The 16,052-nt window shown below is 48.5% G+C and overlaps 2 long non-coding RNA genes across 3 annotated transcripts in view; one reads left to right on the top strand and one right to left on the bottom strand.

The window, feature by feature from the left end:
* Positions 1-418: 418 nt before the first annotated feature.
* LOC310755991 overlaps positions 419-16,052 on the bottom strand; it is a 31,708-nt gene continuing 16,074 nt past the window's right edge. The window contains exons 2-3 of one of the 2 annotated variants that reach the window (XR_014544613.1): positions 1,488-1,663; positions 419-1,226 (exon numbers count right to left, since the gene is read on the bottom strand). This is a non-coding gene — a long non-coding RNA (uncharacterized lncRNA). Of the gene's footprint in view, positions 1,664-16,052 lie in introns of both variants that reach the window. The other variant, XR_014544612.1, reaches the window with a different exon arrangement.
* Positions 2,594-16,052, top strand: part of LOC310756037 — a 46,712-nt gene continuing 33,253 nt past the window's right edge. The window contains exon 1 of the long non-coding RNA XR_014544673.1: positions 2,594-2,910. This is a non-coding gene — a long non-coding RNA (uncharacterized lncRNA). The remainder of the gene's footprint in view (positions 2,911-16,052) is intronic.

Below are 16,052 nucleotides of genomic sequence, written 5' to 3'. Positions count from 1 at the left end.
GCTTGCCGATCGGAAGGTCGGCGGTTCAAATCCCGCGATGGGGTGAGCTCCCATTGTTCGGTCCCAGCTCCTGCCAACCTAGCAGTTCGAAAGCACGTCAAAGGGCAAGTAGATAAATAGGTACCACTCCAGCGGGAAGGTAAACAGTGTTTCTGTGCGCTGCTCTGGTTCCGCCAGAAGCAGCTTAGTCATACTGGCCACATGACCCGGAAAAAACTGTCTGTGGACAAACGTCTGCTCCTTCTGCAAGTAAAGCGAGATGAGCGCCACAACCCCAGAGTCGTTCGCGACTGGACTTAACTGTCAGGGGTCTTTTACCTTTACCTTTAATTGCAGCCATTATCTCTGTCTCCTTTTACTGCACTGTTTTCTGCAACTTGAGCAGGAGTGTTCAGGACCCAAAACAGTTGCTACTGCCCCTGCTTTTAAGGATTTATTAACTACTTCCCAAGCATAGTACCAACAGATCAGCTGCTGAAATAACCGAAGACATGCGCCAAAGCAGTACTTCTCTTTGGGTGGGACTTTGCCTTGGTAATGACGTCTTAGGCAGGACTTGGTGTTGGTTGTGACTGAGGTGTCTTTTTTAGCCTAAGGTCACATCCCCCCCCCCTGCATAATTGGCTGGGGGGGTACATACCAGTGGTGGGAAAGCCAGAGGCAACAGGGGACAGGAAAATGGGTGTGACACTCTTAATCTTTCATAGGCTACATTCCACCCATACAAAAGTTAGAGATTTACACACACACACCATCCAGCAAGCAAGAGGCATTGAGGAGAGTAGGCTGATGAAGAACCCCAAGGGCTATGCAGAGATACCTGGACAGACAACCACATTTCACTTCTTGGGCAGACGTTCCCTACCCCGGTTCTAGAGGAAAAGTACATAATTTTGTGCAGAATTTAGATTCTTGGTGGTGGTGGCTTACCCACAACAGCTGTATATCCCATGGAGCTGGGAGCTATGTATGAAATACCTGCAGAAATCAGAGAAGAGGTGGAATGACAGTTCCAGGGCTTGGGGCATTTGGGTTCTATGCATTTTGCCAAACAAGTACCATAACAAGAAATAGGCTTCCTTACCTACTTACCTGGGAGTAAAGTTTGTTGAACTTTATGGAACTCACTTCTGAGTACACAGACGTAGGCTTGCTGTTATGATTATGCCAAGTGACCCATTCCACTTTGCTTGGTGCAGCAGAATTTGAATTTTGTAGACCCAGAACTGACAGCACAAAAACAGGATTACCAGGAGATGCTAAACTGTTGGTTTCTAGCACTGTCACATTTTGCCCAAGTCATTTAAACAAACCACATTCCTAGGTAGGGCTGCAAAAAGGGGTGGGGGTGTTTTTAACGGGTGAGTAAAATAAGAAACTCGGAAGTAGGAATTCTCTGGAACTTTTGACAGCCTATTCTGTGTGTGACTTGCAGTTTGTTTCTCCCTTCTGGTTCAGAGATGACACAATCAAATAGATCAATTTACCTGTTTAAGACATCTGCCAATCCGTTAATGGCATCTGCCTGGTCAGGGATCACTCCTCCCATCTGACTGGCACACACTTTGATATTCTTCCTGGTTCCGGAAGCCTCCCTTCGGTTTTTCTTGTCTCTCATAAGTCCACATGGTCTTGGAGGAACTGCTGACATTCTTCCAGATTTCTATTATGGGGTGGGAATACTTTACAAAGTTGTTTAATTAATCAGTGCATTCCGACTTAATTAATCAATACATTCCGACTTCCACTGGAACTTGGGCTTCACGGAACTCTTCTCGCCGTAGGAATAAAGAACACTATAACCCATGTGCGTCATGCTTTAGGGTTCGAGCTTGCACAATCCTGCTCATTTGCATCTGTGGCTGGTTATCTGCCATAGTCACCGGCCACCTCCACACTGCTGTTAGTTGCAAACTCTGAATAATATCTGATCAAACTGCTGCATGCCTATACTATTACTATCGGCGGCAACCCTTTCATGCATGTTCAATTGACACGGGGCAGCTGATGTGCGGGTCATTTTAGACCTTAAAGAGGGAGTAATGGGGGGGTAGGGTGGGGTGGGCTTATGCGCACACGGGACAAACGCAATCCCTGTGCAAATCGTGGGTTGCCTGCACAGCAGCACAACCAGACATCTTCATCCTGCCTGCCCCAGCTGCAACAAAACATGTCTCTCCCCTGTCAGTCTATGCAGCCACAGCAGGCACTGTAACTCTCCAATGGTTTGACTTCACCCCCAAAGGCGCACTCCAAGGTCTCCCGAGACAGAGGCCAACAACTAATTACATTTATATCCCACCTTTCCACAAAGGAGCAAGGCTGGGGTGTCCATGGACGGGACTACCCTCCTTTATTCCTGCAACAACCCTATGAGATTTGTTAAGATGAGAGAACGTGATTGACTCAAATTCTCCAATTGCGCTGTTATAGAAAAAACGAGCTCCTTTTCCCTTATGGGATATCCAAGAGTCCTAAAGTGGGTTCCCTATCGGTAGGAGAAAACAACAGAGGCCAACCAGAGAATACTGAGAAGCAAAGCAGCTAGTAAACCTGATCTTTATTAAACTGTTGCAACAGGGTCCCCACTCACCACATGCAGGAACGTGGAGGAACCCAGAACAATGGTGCGCAAGCCCTTTATATAGACTCTTGAAATTGCCCACCCTGTAGCTCAAGACCACTCCCTAAAGCATCATACATACATCACAGAAGGAGGTGGGTCTACAGCAGAAATACATCACAGGAGGCTGTCTACAGCAGAAATCCTGATTGCCAGGGTATCTGTTAATGGTCACTGATTGCTTTATCTGGGCAGCCTGGCCATTCTTTTGTGATGGTAAATACTTTAATTGCTGAATCTGGGTCACAGGCTCAGCCTATTCATACACAAATACATCCTTAAGACAGGTAAGCAAAATACAACAGGGAGGGTTTCCCATTTCCTTCCTCCTTGCAGAGAAATATTTGAGGTCAAAATGGTTTCAGGATTGCTCTCCTGTACTATTTCAGACACGTGGTTTATATACTTATGTATGTGTTTGCCTTGTACATTTATGAACGCTTATTTTATATCCGGGACCTTAAAATTCTTATAACAGCGCTTTATGGCTGAAGCTGGGATTTGAATCCAGGTAGGTAAACGGGAAGGGTGGTGCTGTGGTTAAAAGCTCAGCGCCTAGGACTTGCCGATCGCATGGTTGACGGTTTGAATCCCTGCGGCGGGGTGCGCTCCCGTCGTTCGGTCCCAGCGCCTGCCAACCTAGCAGTTCGAAAGCACCCCCGGGTGCAAGTAGATAAATAGGGACCGCTTACCAGCGGGAAGGTAAACGGCGTTTCCGTGTGCTGCGCTGGCTCGCCAGATGCAGCTTGTCACGCTGGCCACGTGACCCGGAAGTGTCTGTGGACAGCGCTGGCTCCCGGCCTATAGAGTGAGATGAGCGCACAACCCTAGAGTCTGGCAAGACTGGCCCGTACGGGCAGGGGTACCTTTACCTTTAGGTAAACGGGACTTTTGCTTTTCTTCTTTTTCTTCGTCAAGAAAGGAGCGAGGCTCTGTCCCCAAGAAAGACCACTGCCCTAAAGAAGTTCTCAATGCTCACCATTCTGTTCAGTCCTGGAGCATTCGAAGATAATTTCTCACAGTGGCGTAGCGTGGGTTGTCAGCACCCGGGGCAAGGCAAGTAATTTGCGCCCCCTAACCCGTGGATTTGCGCCCCCTAACCCGTGGATTTGCGCCCCCTAACCCTAACCCCCAGATGTTGCGCCCGGTGCGGCCGGCCCCCCCTGCACCCCCACGCTATGCCACTGATTTCTCATCATATGTAAGGTTTCTCATCCTTGAGGAACCAGAGCTTAACACCCAAAACCTTTGTCTGGGCTGAGGCAAGACTTCTCTATCAGATATCCTGATTTCCAGGAGAACTGATTTTCTTTAATTTCTTTTTTAAAACTGGTACTTAAGGCAAAACCAAAGAAGCATGTGAAGTCTGAGGCCTAGTTCTCAGACTGCCTGGGCCAAGACTGCAAGAAGTGGCTGACCTGACTGAATTCTGTGTTTTAGAAAACCCAGGTAGGAAATGAATATGTCAGGTACGATGGAACTCCAGTGCTCTGTGCTAAGGGCTTTAAAAAAATGTTTGTAAGGTGAAACATTCAGTTATGTGAAACCACACCCTCCTTCTGAATTAATATAGCCCAGTCAAGGGTTGACCACCTCAGTGAACACTAAGCCTTACCATTTTCCACCCCCACTGTTTGCAATCTCTACTTAGCTTGTTCAGTTATTTATCCAAAATATTTATTAGCCACCTTTAAGGGTTTTTTTTTTAAAAAACACCCCACCCTCCCATGGCAGCTTCTATATTAAAAGAATGAAACGCATTAGCAGAAATCATCCAGACGCTGATTAAAAACGGCCCCCAAATTAAAATTATTATTTTTAGTTTATTAAAATGCTGCACGTTACGCTTGGCATTCTCCAAAACAAAAACAAGCAAAACGGCAATCCCTGCCCACGGCTGGCAATCTTAACAATATTTTAAATATGTATATCACACACCCCACCGCACTGCTTGCAAACAAGCTCTTGGCTGCAATCGGAGCCATGCCTTCCCTATGGGTCTTTAATTTAAATTTTTTCCCCCCTGACTGAAGTGTATCTGGCATTCTCTCCCTTTGGCAGGGGCTGTTTATTTGTCACACGTTGTTAAGGCAGAGCATATTATTTCAGTTGACGAGTGACTCCCTCCAGTCTAGACGGGTTTGTTTCGCCGAGCCGTCAAGGCTGTCTGCGGCCAGTTGGCGGAGAAGGACAAACAGACAAGGAACCATTTGCAAAAGCCTCTGGGAGGCCAAGGCGCAAATTTTCACCCTGGGATGTTCTCGCTAGCGAACATATGAATTCAGTTAGCTCCGTTTCCTGGAGCTCCTGTAGTTGTGATGCTATTATTATTATTTATAACTATTTATTAAATGTATGCACTGTCCTTTGTGCGAAGTTCTCTGGGCAGTTCATAACACGATAAGCTGGTGGGATGGGGGCAAAGAGGTGATTGATCAATGATGCCATCTGCGCACTTACCTGCCCCCCCCAGTGCACCCCTTTTCCTGAACTGAAATAAACAGGGCAACCAATGGGGGTTCCTTTGTATCCTTGCAATGCAGTGCTGGGGCGGTCAAGGCAAGCCAGTGGATCCTTAGCTACTTCCCTCACTGTAATAATAATAATAATAATAATAATAATAATAATAATAATAATAATAATTATTATTTATACCCTGCCCATCTGGCTGGGTTTCCCCAGCCACTCTGGGCGGCTTCCAAGCAAACACTAAAATACAATAACCTATTAAACATTAAAAGCTTCCCTAAACAGGGCTGCCTTCAGATGTCTTCTAAAAGTTTGGTAGTTATTTTTCTCTTTGACATCTGGTGGGAGGGCGTTCCACACGGTGGGTGCCACTACCGAGAAGGCTCTCTACCTGGTTCCCTGTAACTTGGCTTCTCGTAGTGAGGGAACCGCCAGAAGGCCCTCAGCGCTGGACCTCAGTGTCCGGGCAGAATGATGGAGGTGGAGACGCTCCTTCAGGTATACTGGACCGAGGCCGTTTAGGGCTTTAAAGACCAGCACCAACACTTTGAATTGTGCTCGGAAACATACTGGGAGGCAGTGTAGGTCTTTCAAGACTGGTGTTATATGGTCTCGGCGGCTGCTCCCAGTCACCAGTCTAGCTGCTGCATTCTGGATTAGTTGTAGTTTCTGGGTCACCTTCAAAGGTAGCCCCACATAGAGCGCATTGCAGTAGTCCAAGTGAGAGATAACTAGAGCATGCCCCACTCTGGCGAGACAGTCTGCGGGCAGGTAGGGTCTCAGCCCGCGTACCAGGTGGAGCTGGTAAACAGCTGCCCTGGACACAGAATTGACCTGCGCCTCCATGGACAGCTGTGAGTCCAGAATGACTCCCAGGCTGCGCACCTGGTCCTTCAGGGGCACAGTTACCCCATTCAGGACCAGGGAGTCCTCCACACCCGCCCACCTCCTGTCCCCCAAGAATAGTACTTCTGTCTTGTCAGGATTCAACCTCAATCTGTTAGCCACCATCCATGCTCCAACCGCCTCCAACCGTGATGTCATTGTCATTGTGATGTCATTGGCAGGGTTGCAGGAGGCTGGGGCGATGGAAGGAGAAAGAGATCATGGGATGGTTGTGCATCTAATGGGGTGGCTTAATTGTCTAAAACACACTTAAAAACACACTGTGTGTGTGTCTAACTGGAGTTTGAGTATCAGTGGACTAGATGGAGGGAACTTATTTCTGTCCCCCCCAAAACAAATCACCTTCTTATTTTCAGCTCTGAGCTCACCCACCACTAGAAAGCAGCTTCCAGAAGATTATCCATATGGAATGTGACTGGGAAGGTTCCCTACCCCTCCATAAGGGAAATGCTGCCTGACCCCAGGGAAAATGGGGCAATTACCTGCAGCCCCATTCTATCCATGTGGTCAGTAGGGCTCACTCACTAGGAAAAAGGTAAAGGGACCCCTGACCATTAGGTCCAGTCATGACCGACTCTGGGGTTGCGGCGCTCATCTCGCTCTATTGGCTATACAGCTTCCGGGTCATGTGGCCAGTATGACTAAGCTGCTTCTGGCGAACCAGAGCAGCGCATGGAAATGCCGTTTACCTTCCTGCCGGAGCGGTACCTATTTATCTACTTGCACTTTGACGTGCTTTCGAATTACTAGGTTGGCAGGAGCAGGGACCGAGCAACGGGAGCTCACCCCGTCGCGGGGATTCGAACCGCCGACCTTCTGATCGGCAAGCCCTAGACTCTGTGGTTTAGAAGTTGACTTTAATATTGCAGTCCTAATGTAAAACCAGCAAGCCCATTGTGTGTGTGTGTGTGGTTTGTAATACAAAGTGTGCTGGAACACAAGCTTTTAATGTAGAAACCCCTTGCTTCCAGTTCAGACAGAACATCCCCAACACACACACACACACACACACACACACACACGCACACACCCTTTTGCAGCTAAAGGAAGGAAAGAGGGACCACACCTTTAAACCTTTGACCCTGACCCACACCAAAAAAACCTTGCAATAGGTTTCCAGAAAAGTCTATCATTCCCTTTGGGGCTGGCAAGGAATTTTAAAAAAAGAAACTCAACTAATTAGAACGGCTGCCATCAATCAAGATAACCCCAACCCTGAACTGCTTATCCTGTGTTAGGGTTCCGAGGAGGAGGCAAGTTTCATTGAAAAATCGCCAAGATCCTTTCTTCATTAGCTCTTTTCTAATCCTCCCATTTCTCCACACCCTTGTGCCCATCTAGCGCTTTTAAAGCTCTATTATTACTCAGCATTTCAGCAACTAGTTGAATAGATTGGATTCTAATGGTTACAAAGAAAAGACCATTAGATTCTAATGGTTGAAAAAAGACAAAGAAATCTGAGGAAGTCTGCATGCTTTGTTAAACAGCTGCATCGCCTCCTGCCTCAGATCCCTCCTCACATTTCATCTTTTCCACGGAACCTTTGATTTTAGCCCTAATCCTCATCTCCAGATGCAGCCAAGTTTCAGTGCATCATATAATGGCATCTGCTCACTTTCATTCAGTGCTAGCCCTATCTTTGAGTCTCACCCACTGCCAACATTGGTACTGTAAGCTCCTTGAGGGCAGAGACTCTTCTTTTTGTACTGAACACATTAAGGCATGGTGCCTATTGATTGTGCTGCCTGTACAAATTAGTGAAGCTTTTTGCAGCATGGAGAGGTAATGTGTGTATGTGTGTGTGGGGGGGTGAGCGTTATCTGCTGAATATCTGCCTGTCACACAGCTGTCCACATCATGTATTTGTACTCAATAAACTGCATCCTGCAGCAAAGCCCACAGAATAGGGTGGACAATCACAAATAACTTTAATACATAAGAGGGTTATGGAGTAAAAGACCACATCAGACTGCAGCTTGCAAGGCAAAACTGAAAGCACAGTACCCAAGACCTAACATTCTGATACGGCAAGCCAGGAGGGCCAATACACCACACAATCCAAGCTGCTTGGAATTTCTCCTGTCTCTTATGGCTGAAGGCTAAAGTGAAAAATGTTCTGGCTTAATTAATTCCAAATATAAGGATGCTTTCTGCTCCTATGCTTTTATACACATAAAAGCATTCACTCATTTGCATAAAAATAGCATCCTAGTATAGTTGCCACTTAGAATCATTGACCATCTCTACACTTGATGATGGGAGGTGGGGAAGTTTGCTCTTTCAAGTAGCTCTTTAGCTACTCTTCCCCAACTTGGTGCTCTTGGGATGTTGTTGTTGTTTAGTCCAGAGCACACCTGGCACTCCTGTCTTCCACTGCCTCCCACAGTTTGGTCAAACTCATGCTGGTAGCTTCGAGAACACTGACCAACCACCTCGTCCTCTGTCGTCACCTTCTCCTTGTGCCCTCCATCTTTCCCAACATCAGGGTCTTTTCCAGGGAGTCTTCTCTTCTCATGAGGTGGCCAAAGTATTGGAGCCTCAGCTTCAGGATCTGTCCTTCCAGTGAGCACTCAGGGCTGATTTCCTTCAGAATGGATAGGTTTGATCTTCTTGCAGTCCATGGGACTCTCAAGAGTCTCCTCCAGCACCATAATTCAAAAGCATCAATTCTTCGGCGATCAGCCTTCTTTATGGTCCAGCTCTCACTTCCATACATCACTACTGGGAAAACCATAGCTTTAACTATACGGACCTTTGTTGGCAAGGTGATGTCTCTGCTTTTTAAGATTTGCCATCGCTTTTCTCCCAAGAAGCAGGCATCTTTTAACTTCGTGGCTGCTGTCACCATCTGCAGTGATCATGGAGCCCAAGAAGGTAAAATCTCTCACTGCCTTCATTTCTCCCCCTTCTGTTTGCCAGGAGGTGATGGGACCAGTGGCCATGATCTTTGTTTTTTTGATGTTGAACTTCAGATGTTGGGATGTTGCTGGACTACAATTCTCATCAGCCCCACGGTCAGGGATGATGAGAGCTGTAGTCCAAAACCTTGCAGCCTTTCTAAACCTGTGGGTCCCCAGATGTTGTTGAACTACAACTCCCATCACCCCTAGCTAGCAAGGCCAGACCTCAGGGATGATGGGAGTTGTAGTCCAACAACATCTGGGGACCCACAGGTTGAGAACAGCTGCTCCAGAGGGTGCCAGGTTAGCACAACTATAGTAGAGTTTCCAAATGACCAGGGGGGAAACAAGCCTGGCTGGCACATGATACTTCTTTTTTGCATCCATGGATATAATATTTAGCCACCAGCTAAAGATAACATTTCATGCTTCCGATAACACAGGCTCTTGTCTGCAAAAGCTTATGCCATAAATAAAATCTGTTAATCTTTAAGATACCACATGACCGGCTGTTGTTTAAGCTTGATCTCCAGAAATCAATAGGGCATGGCATGCAAATAAGCCTTGTTGTCTACTTATGCCTGCAGTTGGAGGCACAGAAGCAGGGTGTTGTTAAAAAATGAAAAGTTGGCTAATCTGGGGGGGGGGTTCCTCAATATTCAGCTCTACTCTTTAGCTGGACTTGTAACAAGCAGCTTGATCTGAAGGAATTCTTGCCATGAAAAGCTTCTTCATCTGCCAATCCCTGCACATTAATGTGCGGATTCCTGCACATTAAAGGTAAAAGGTAAAGGGACCCCTGACCATTAGGTCCAGTCGTGGCCGACTCTGGGGTTGTGGCGATCATCCTGCTTTATTGGCCGAGGGAGCCGGCGTACAGCTTCCGGGTCATGTGACCAGCATGACTAAGCCGCTTCTGGAGAACCAGAGCAGCACACAGAAACGCCGTTTACCTTCCCGCCGGAGCGGTACCTATTTATCTACTTGCACTTTGACATGCTTTCGAACTGCAGGAGCAGGGACCGAGCAACGGGAGCTCACCCCGTCACGGGGATTTGAACCGCGGACCTTCCGATCGGCAAGTCCTAGGCTCTGTGGTTTAACCCACAGCGCCACACGCGCCCCTCCTGCACATTAAGCCGCTGTTAAAAGCAGAGCGGCAGAGTTCAGTTGAAAAGCTGGCAACCCCATCTTCCAACTCTACAGTTCCATGATTCTATGACTGTGTTTGGTTCCCAGTTTCTCTATTCTGAACCACTCCCACCGTGATGGATCATCTTGTTAGGTGCTGAGATTCAAGCCTGCTTAAGCTTCACCAACTCCCCCCGCCACTGCCCTCCATCACCTTTATAAAAGCCGCTTAACAGGTGGGAAGAATAGCAAGTAGAGCTTTTCCAGTCATCACGCCAAGAAAAGCATCACCTGATGAATTTCTGCTTATTAAAAGATGCAGGAGCTTTGCCAGAGGAGTAGAAGGAGGGGATGGATGCAAATACTTAGCCTTATACTCCTTCCATGTCCTCGATGTAAGACAGAACTGGCTAAGCGGTGTGTGTGTGGGGGGGTGCACTCTGCACGTTCTCAGATGCATGCTTTATTGCACTTATTCAAGGGCTCAGTCTTGGTATTCCAAAACCACAAACCTGGCACTTCACAGGGTGCCTCCCCTTGCTCCATCATAGTCAACACGTAAGGAGCAATCTCAAGGCCTCTGTGACACCCACATCCCTTTCCCCCTCACCCACCCAGAATGCGCGGAAGCATCCCAACCAGAGCATGTTGAGTCACATCGGTGGAGCAGCAGTGCCACCTTCTGTTCACTGATATAACTGCAGGTCATCTTATGACATGTTCACCATATACTGTAGCATGTTCACCGTTCATGTCCTTGAGGTTGAAACATGTATTCTTTGTCCATCCTGAAAAGCAGTGTTCTCTCTCTCTCTCTCTCTCTCTCTCTCTCTCTCTCTCTCTCAAAATCCGGCATGTTGAACCAGAAGTAAATTGTGTTTTGTTCTGTGGGGTTCTGGGGACACGGGTGGCGCTGTGGGTTAAACCACAGAGCCTAGGACTTGCCGATCAGAAGGTTAGCGGTTCAAATCCCTGCGACGGGGTGAGCTCCCGTTATTCGGTCCCTGCTCCTGCCAACCTAGCAGTTCGAAAGCACGTCAAAGTGCAAGTAGATAAATAGGTACCGCTCTGGCGGGAAGGTAAACGGTGTTTTCATGCGCTGCTCTGGTTCGCCAGAAGCGGCTTAGTCATGCTGGCCACATGACCCGGAAGCTGTACGCTGGCTCCCTCGGCCAATAAAGCGAGATGAGCGCCGCAACCCCAGAGTCGGTCACGACTGGACCTAATGATCAGGGGTCCCTTTACCTTTACCTTTACTGTGGGGTTAACTCCCAACTAAATATGCACAGAACTGTAACAGCAGAAACAAGTTGGTGTTTTCTGGGGTTTTTTTACAAGCTGGAGGGAGAAGATGAGTGAACCTTAGCATCCCAGTGAGTGATAAAGCATATTTTGCTTTGTTCTACAAACTATAGGACAGATTGAAGGAAAAGTCTGTCCCCTGCCTTCTTAAATATCACCAGACGCCATGCCATGCTCAGATTATTGGATACCTGTAGTTACCTGGGTTTTCATAATCTTTCTCAACTCTTGGATAACAACGGCTTTTAGGGAGGGTTTTTCTTCAATGCACTAACTGGACAGTTGTTGCAGCAGAGGATCTAAATATATTTCCTTTTGATAGCACTTCTGATAAGGAGACAATGGCATTCCCCCAGAACTCAATGTGGGCAATATTTTTGGGGTGATGCAGATGGGTAGGTTGGGAAGAGAAAGGATCTCCCAGCTAGCATGTTGGTTACTGCGAGCATAGGCCAGGATGCATATTTGGAAACTGTTGTGTGTACCGAAAAATACCCATTTCACGGAAGTGTGCAAAGCACTTGCACCTCCCCTCAAAATAAAACTAAAACACAGACCCTTCCACCACAAACCGACAAAGCTTCCAACCAGAAAAAGTGTTTAAAATATTTTAAAATATGAGGGAACTGAGGGCACCATGGTGCCACACGGGTGACCCCAGTACTATATCTTATGTATGTACCCATTCTCTGAGTGCTTGTCCTTTCCTTATGAAATTACAATGGTATCATTTACAGTGGTACCTCGGGTGTGATGGGATGATGAGCTGCTTGTGCGTAAAATCCTGATCCCTCAGAGTTTGGCTAAGTTCCCAAACCTCTGTCTGTGATGGAGCTCCTTAAGCGTGGCTCCATCAATCGCTCGTTGAATCGGACAGTGGGCGTTTACGGAACTTCTTCCAGCATAAAAGCTCCTTAACGGAAACACGTCTTCTGGACTCTCGGCGTGACAGTTTCCGCCGAGGAGTGGGTGTTCCTAGGGGAGGTCCTGAAACCCCCCCACTGTTCTCGCTAGAAGTATCTCTGAGCTCTCCCTCCGACTCACTTTCCCTTGGAACTCCACTTCTCCCCCTGCTGGTCCCCTCCTCCGCTGAGTGGTCTCTCTCACCCTCCATGAGCCCTTTCACCTCCTTCGTCTCAGATGACAGTTCCCTGACATCCACCTCCCCTCCAGGGCCCCCTTCACCCCCTTCCCTCCCCTCCTCTGCGGGAGGCGAGGGAGCAAAACCCCTGAAGGAACCTCCCTCATCTTCCGAAGTTTCGAACACTTCCCTCCACCTTTTGCTGTTCCCGGTTTCCAAGTACTCCTCCTCCTCGGAGTCGGTACCTCCTTCCAACTCCGATTCCCTGAATCCCTCCAGTTCCTCCTCATCGTCGGTGGTGCCAAAGTACTCCCTTCGGAACCTCGCTACTGGCTGAGGTTTCCTGGGGAACCTTTGGTGGAACGTTTCGATCAAGACCTCGTCATGGACCTCCTCTGCCTTCACCCAGGTGTTTTCTGACTCTGGTTCCCCTTCCCACGCGACCAAATACTCCACCTGATTCCCCTTCCACCTGGAGTCGATGATTTCCGCCACATAGTTGCGGCTTTCCCTTTCTTCTATGGCTGGCCCCCGTGTGGATACCCCTTCACCTTCCCCCCGGTATGGTGACAGTAATGACCTGTGGAATACTGGGTGCAGTTTCATGTGGTTCGGTAACCGGAGTCTGAAAGCCACTGGGTTGATCTGTTGGATGACCTCAAATGGTCCCAATCTTTTGGGTCTCAATTTCTTGCAACCCCCCTTGTACGGCAACCCTTGGGTTGATAGCCAGACCCGACTCCCCACCCTAATTGTTTCACCTTCCCTTCTGCTCTTGTCTGCCTGCCTCTTATATTCTTCTTTGGCCCTTTCTAAGTGGTGTTGGAGTTGACGATGGATCGCTTCCATTTCTTCTACAAAAAGTTCAGCGGCCGGAACACTCCATCTCTCTCCTCCTTCCCCTGGAAACGCCCTGGGGTGGCACCCATAATTAGCCAAAAATGGGCTCATCCCGGTGGACACATTCTCTGCATTATTGTAAGCAAATTCCGCTAGTGCCAACTTTTCGACCCAATCGTTTTCTCTGTCATTGACATAGCACCTCAGGTATTGTTGAAGGATACCGTTTGCCCTCTCCGCCTGCCCATTGGTCTCAGGGTGCCTGGCAGTCGAAAAGTTGACCTCTACGTGCAACAAGCTCATAAGCTTCCTCCAGAATCTGGACGTGAACTGTTTCCCTCTGTCGGACACCAGCCTCAAGGGGGCGCCATGCAGCCTAAAAATATGTTCTACAAACAATTTCGCTGTCTCTTCCGCCGTGACTGCATGTGAGCAAGCTACAAAGTGACCCATCTTAGTTAACTGGTCTACTACGACTAGTATGGCGGTTTTCCCCTGGGATTTGGGCAGATCAGTCATAAAATCTATCGACACCGCCTCCCACGGTCTTTCTGGTGTGGGTAACGGTTCTAATAAACCCGCTGGTGCCCGCCTTTCTCCTTTGGCTCTCTGGCATTGGTCACACCTTCTCACATACTCCCGTACATCCTCCCTCACCTTGGGCCACCAAAACTCCCTGGTCACCAACCACATGGTCTTGTGTTGCCCAAAATGCCCCGCTGTGGGATTGTCGTGCAACTGTTTGAGTACTCTCCCCCTCAATTCCCCTTCGGGTATATATAGTGCCCCTTTGTAATACAATGCCCCGTTTCTTTCTTCAAAACCTCCGGGGTCTTCTCCCTCTCTCCTTAAACCTCTGAGCTTATCCTGGGCGTACTCATCATTGACCGTCCCCTCTACCAGTTCTCTTTGCCCCACCCAGGCCGCACCACACACCCAGTGGTCCTCTGGGATAATATGTCTCTCTTCTGGCGCTCCCTCCCCCTCCAAATATTCAGGTTTGCGAGAGAGAGCGTCCGCTCTGATGTTTTCTGGACCTGGCACGTAGCAGATTTCAAAATGGAATTTGGAGAACTCCTGGGCCCATCTCACTTGTCGTTGGTTGAGCACTCGTGCTGTTCTCCAATACTCCAAATTCTTGTGGTCCGTACACACTTGCACCTTATGCTGTGCGCCAATTAGTAAGTGTCTCCATCTCCGGAACGCTTCGTGAATGGCGAGTAGTTCTCGGTCATATACCGTGTAGTTCCTCTCGGATTTGTTCAGCTTACGCGAAAAGAAGGCACACGGTCTCCATTCCGACTTATTGCTCCCTGGCTGAAGCAGCACTGCCCCCACCGCCCGGTCTGAGGCATCAGTTTCCACTCTCATGGGTTTTTGTAAATCCACATGCAGGAGCTGTTCTTCCGAAGCGAATGCCTTTTTCAATTCCTCAAAAGCGTGCTCCGCCTCTGCCGTCCAAACGAATTTCTTCTTGCTGCTTAGACAGTCCGTGATGGGAGCCGTTAAGTGGGCAAAGTTCTTGATGAATTTACGGTAAAAGTTCCCAAACCCTAAGAACCTTTGCACATCTTTTTTGGTTTTCGGTGTCTTCCATTCCAGCACCGCCTGGACCTTGCCTGGATCCATGGCTAATCCCTTGTCTGATAAGCGGTACCCCAGGAATTCCACCTCCTTGGTGTGGAACTGACACTTCTCCAATTTCACCCACAACTGGTTTGCTTGCAGCTGGCTCAGCACTTCCCTGACATCCTTCACATGCTGCTCCTCATTCTCCGAATATATCAGCACGTCATCGAGGAATGCCACGCAATTCTTGTAGAGCAAAGGTCCCAGTACATGGTTCATGAGCGATTGAAAACAGGCGGAGCCTGATTGCAATCCGAATGGCATAACGCGATATTCGAAAGCCCCTAGGGGGGTGAACATCGTTGTCTTCCATTCATCCCCCTTCTTTATTCGTATCAGGTTGTACGCTCCTCTCAAGTCCAGTTTCGTGAATATCTTTCCCTTCCTCACCCTGGTCAAAATGTCATCAATCCTGGGCATGGGGAAAGTCACTGGTTCTGACACGGCATTCAGGGCCCGGTAGTCCACGACCAATCTCGGTTTATCCGTGTTTTTTTTGTCCACAAAAAACACTGGACTGCCCCCCACCGCTCTGGACTCTCTGATGAAACCTCTCTTCAGGTTTTTGTCAATAAACTCCCTCAACTCCTGCATTTCCCTGTCTGACATGGCGTACAGCTTGCCCACGGGTAGCTGGGCCCCAGGGACCAGGTTAATCTGGCAGTCAAAGTCTCTATGCGGTGGTAGTTTATCTGCTTCCCTTTCGCTGAAGACCTTGCTCAGGTCAGCGTATTGTTTGGGCACCTTCCCTTTGTTCGCCACTTCCGTCCCTGCTATGGAGGCTTTTGCCCCTTCTGGCACCTTTCCCTCTTTGCAGTGTTCCAGGCAATGTCCTGACCCAAAGGACACCACTCTCTGATGCCAGCCCACTAGCGGGTCATGCAACGCTAGCCAGCTCATTCCCAAAATGACTGGCGCCCCTCCCAGGGTGGCTACATTGAACGCTATCCTTTCGGTGTGCCTTGCCACCCTCATAACCATTGGGACGGTCTGTAGGCTAACTTCTCCCCCCAACAGCTCCCTCCCATCGATCGTGGTGACCTGCAGGGGGTTGCTTAAAGGGAGTGTCTGTATCTGGTGTTCCGCTGCAAACTCCTTGCTCATAAAATTACAGGAGCTGCCTGAGTCTAACAGCGCCTTGGTCTTTAGTGGGTATCCGTTTGCCAGCTCT

This window comes from Podarcis filfolensis (assembly GCF_964270895.1).
Source record: "Podarcis filfolensis genome assembly, chromosome: 2".
Taxonomy (NCBI): Eukaryota; Metazoa; Chordata; class Lepidosauria; order Squamata; family Lacertidae; genus Podarcis; species Podarcis filfolensis.
Note: the sequence above shows the minus strand (reverse complement) of the source record. Positions and strands in the feature narration are given on the sequence as shown.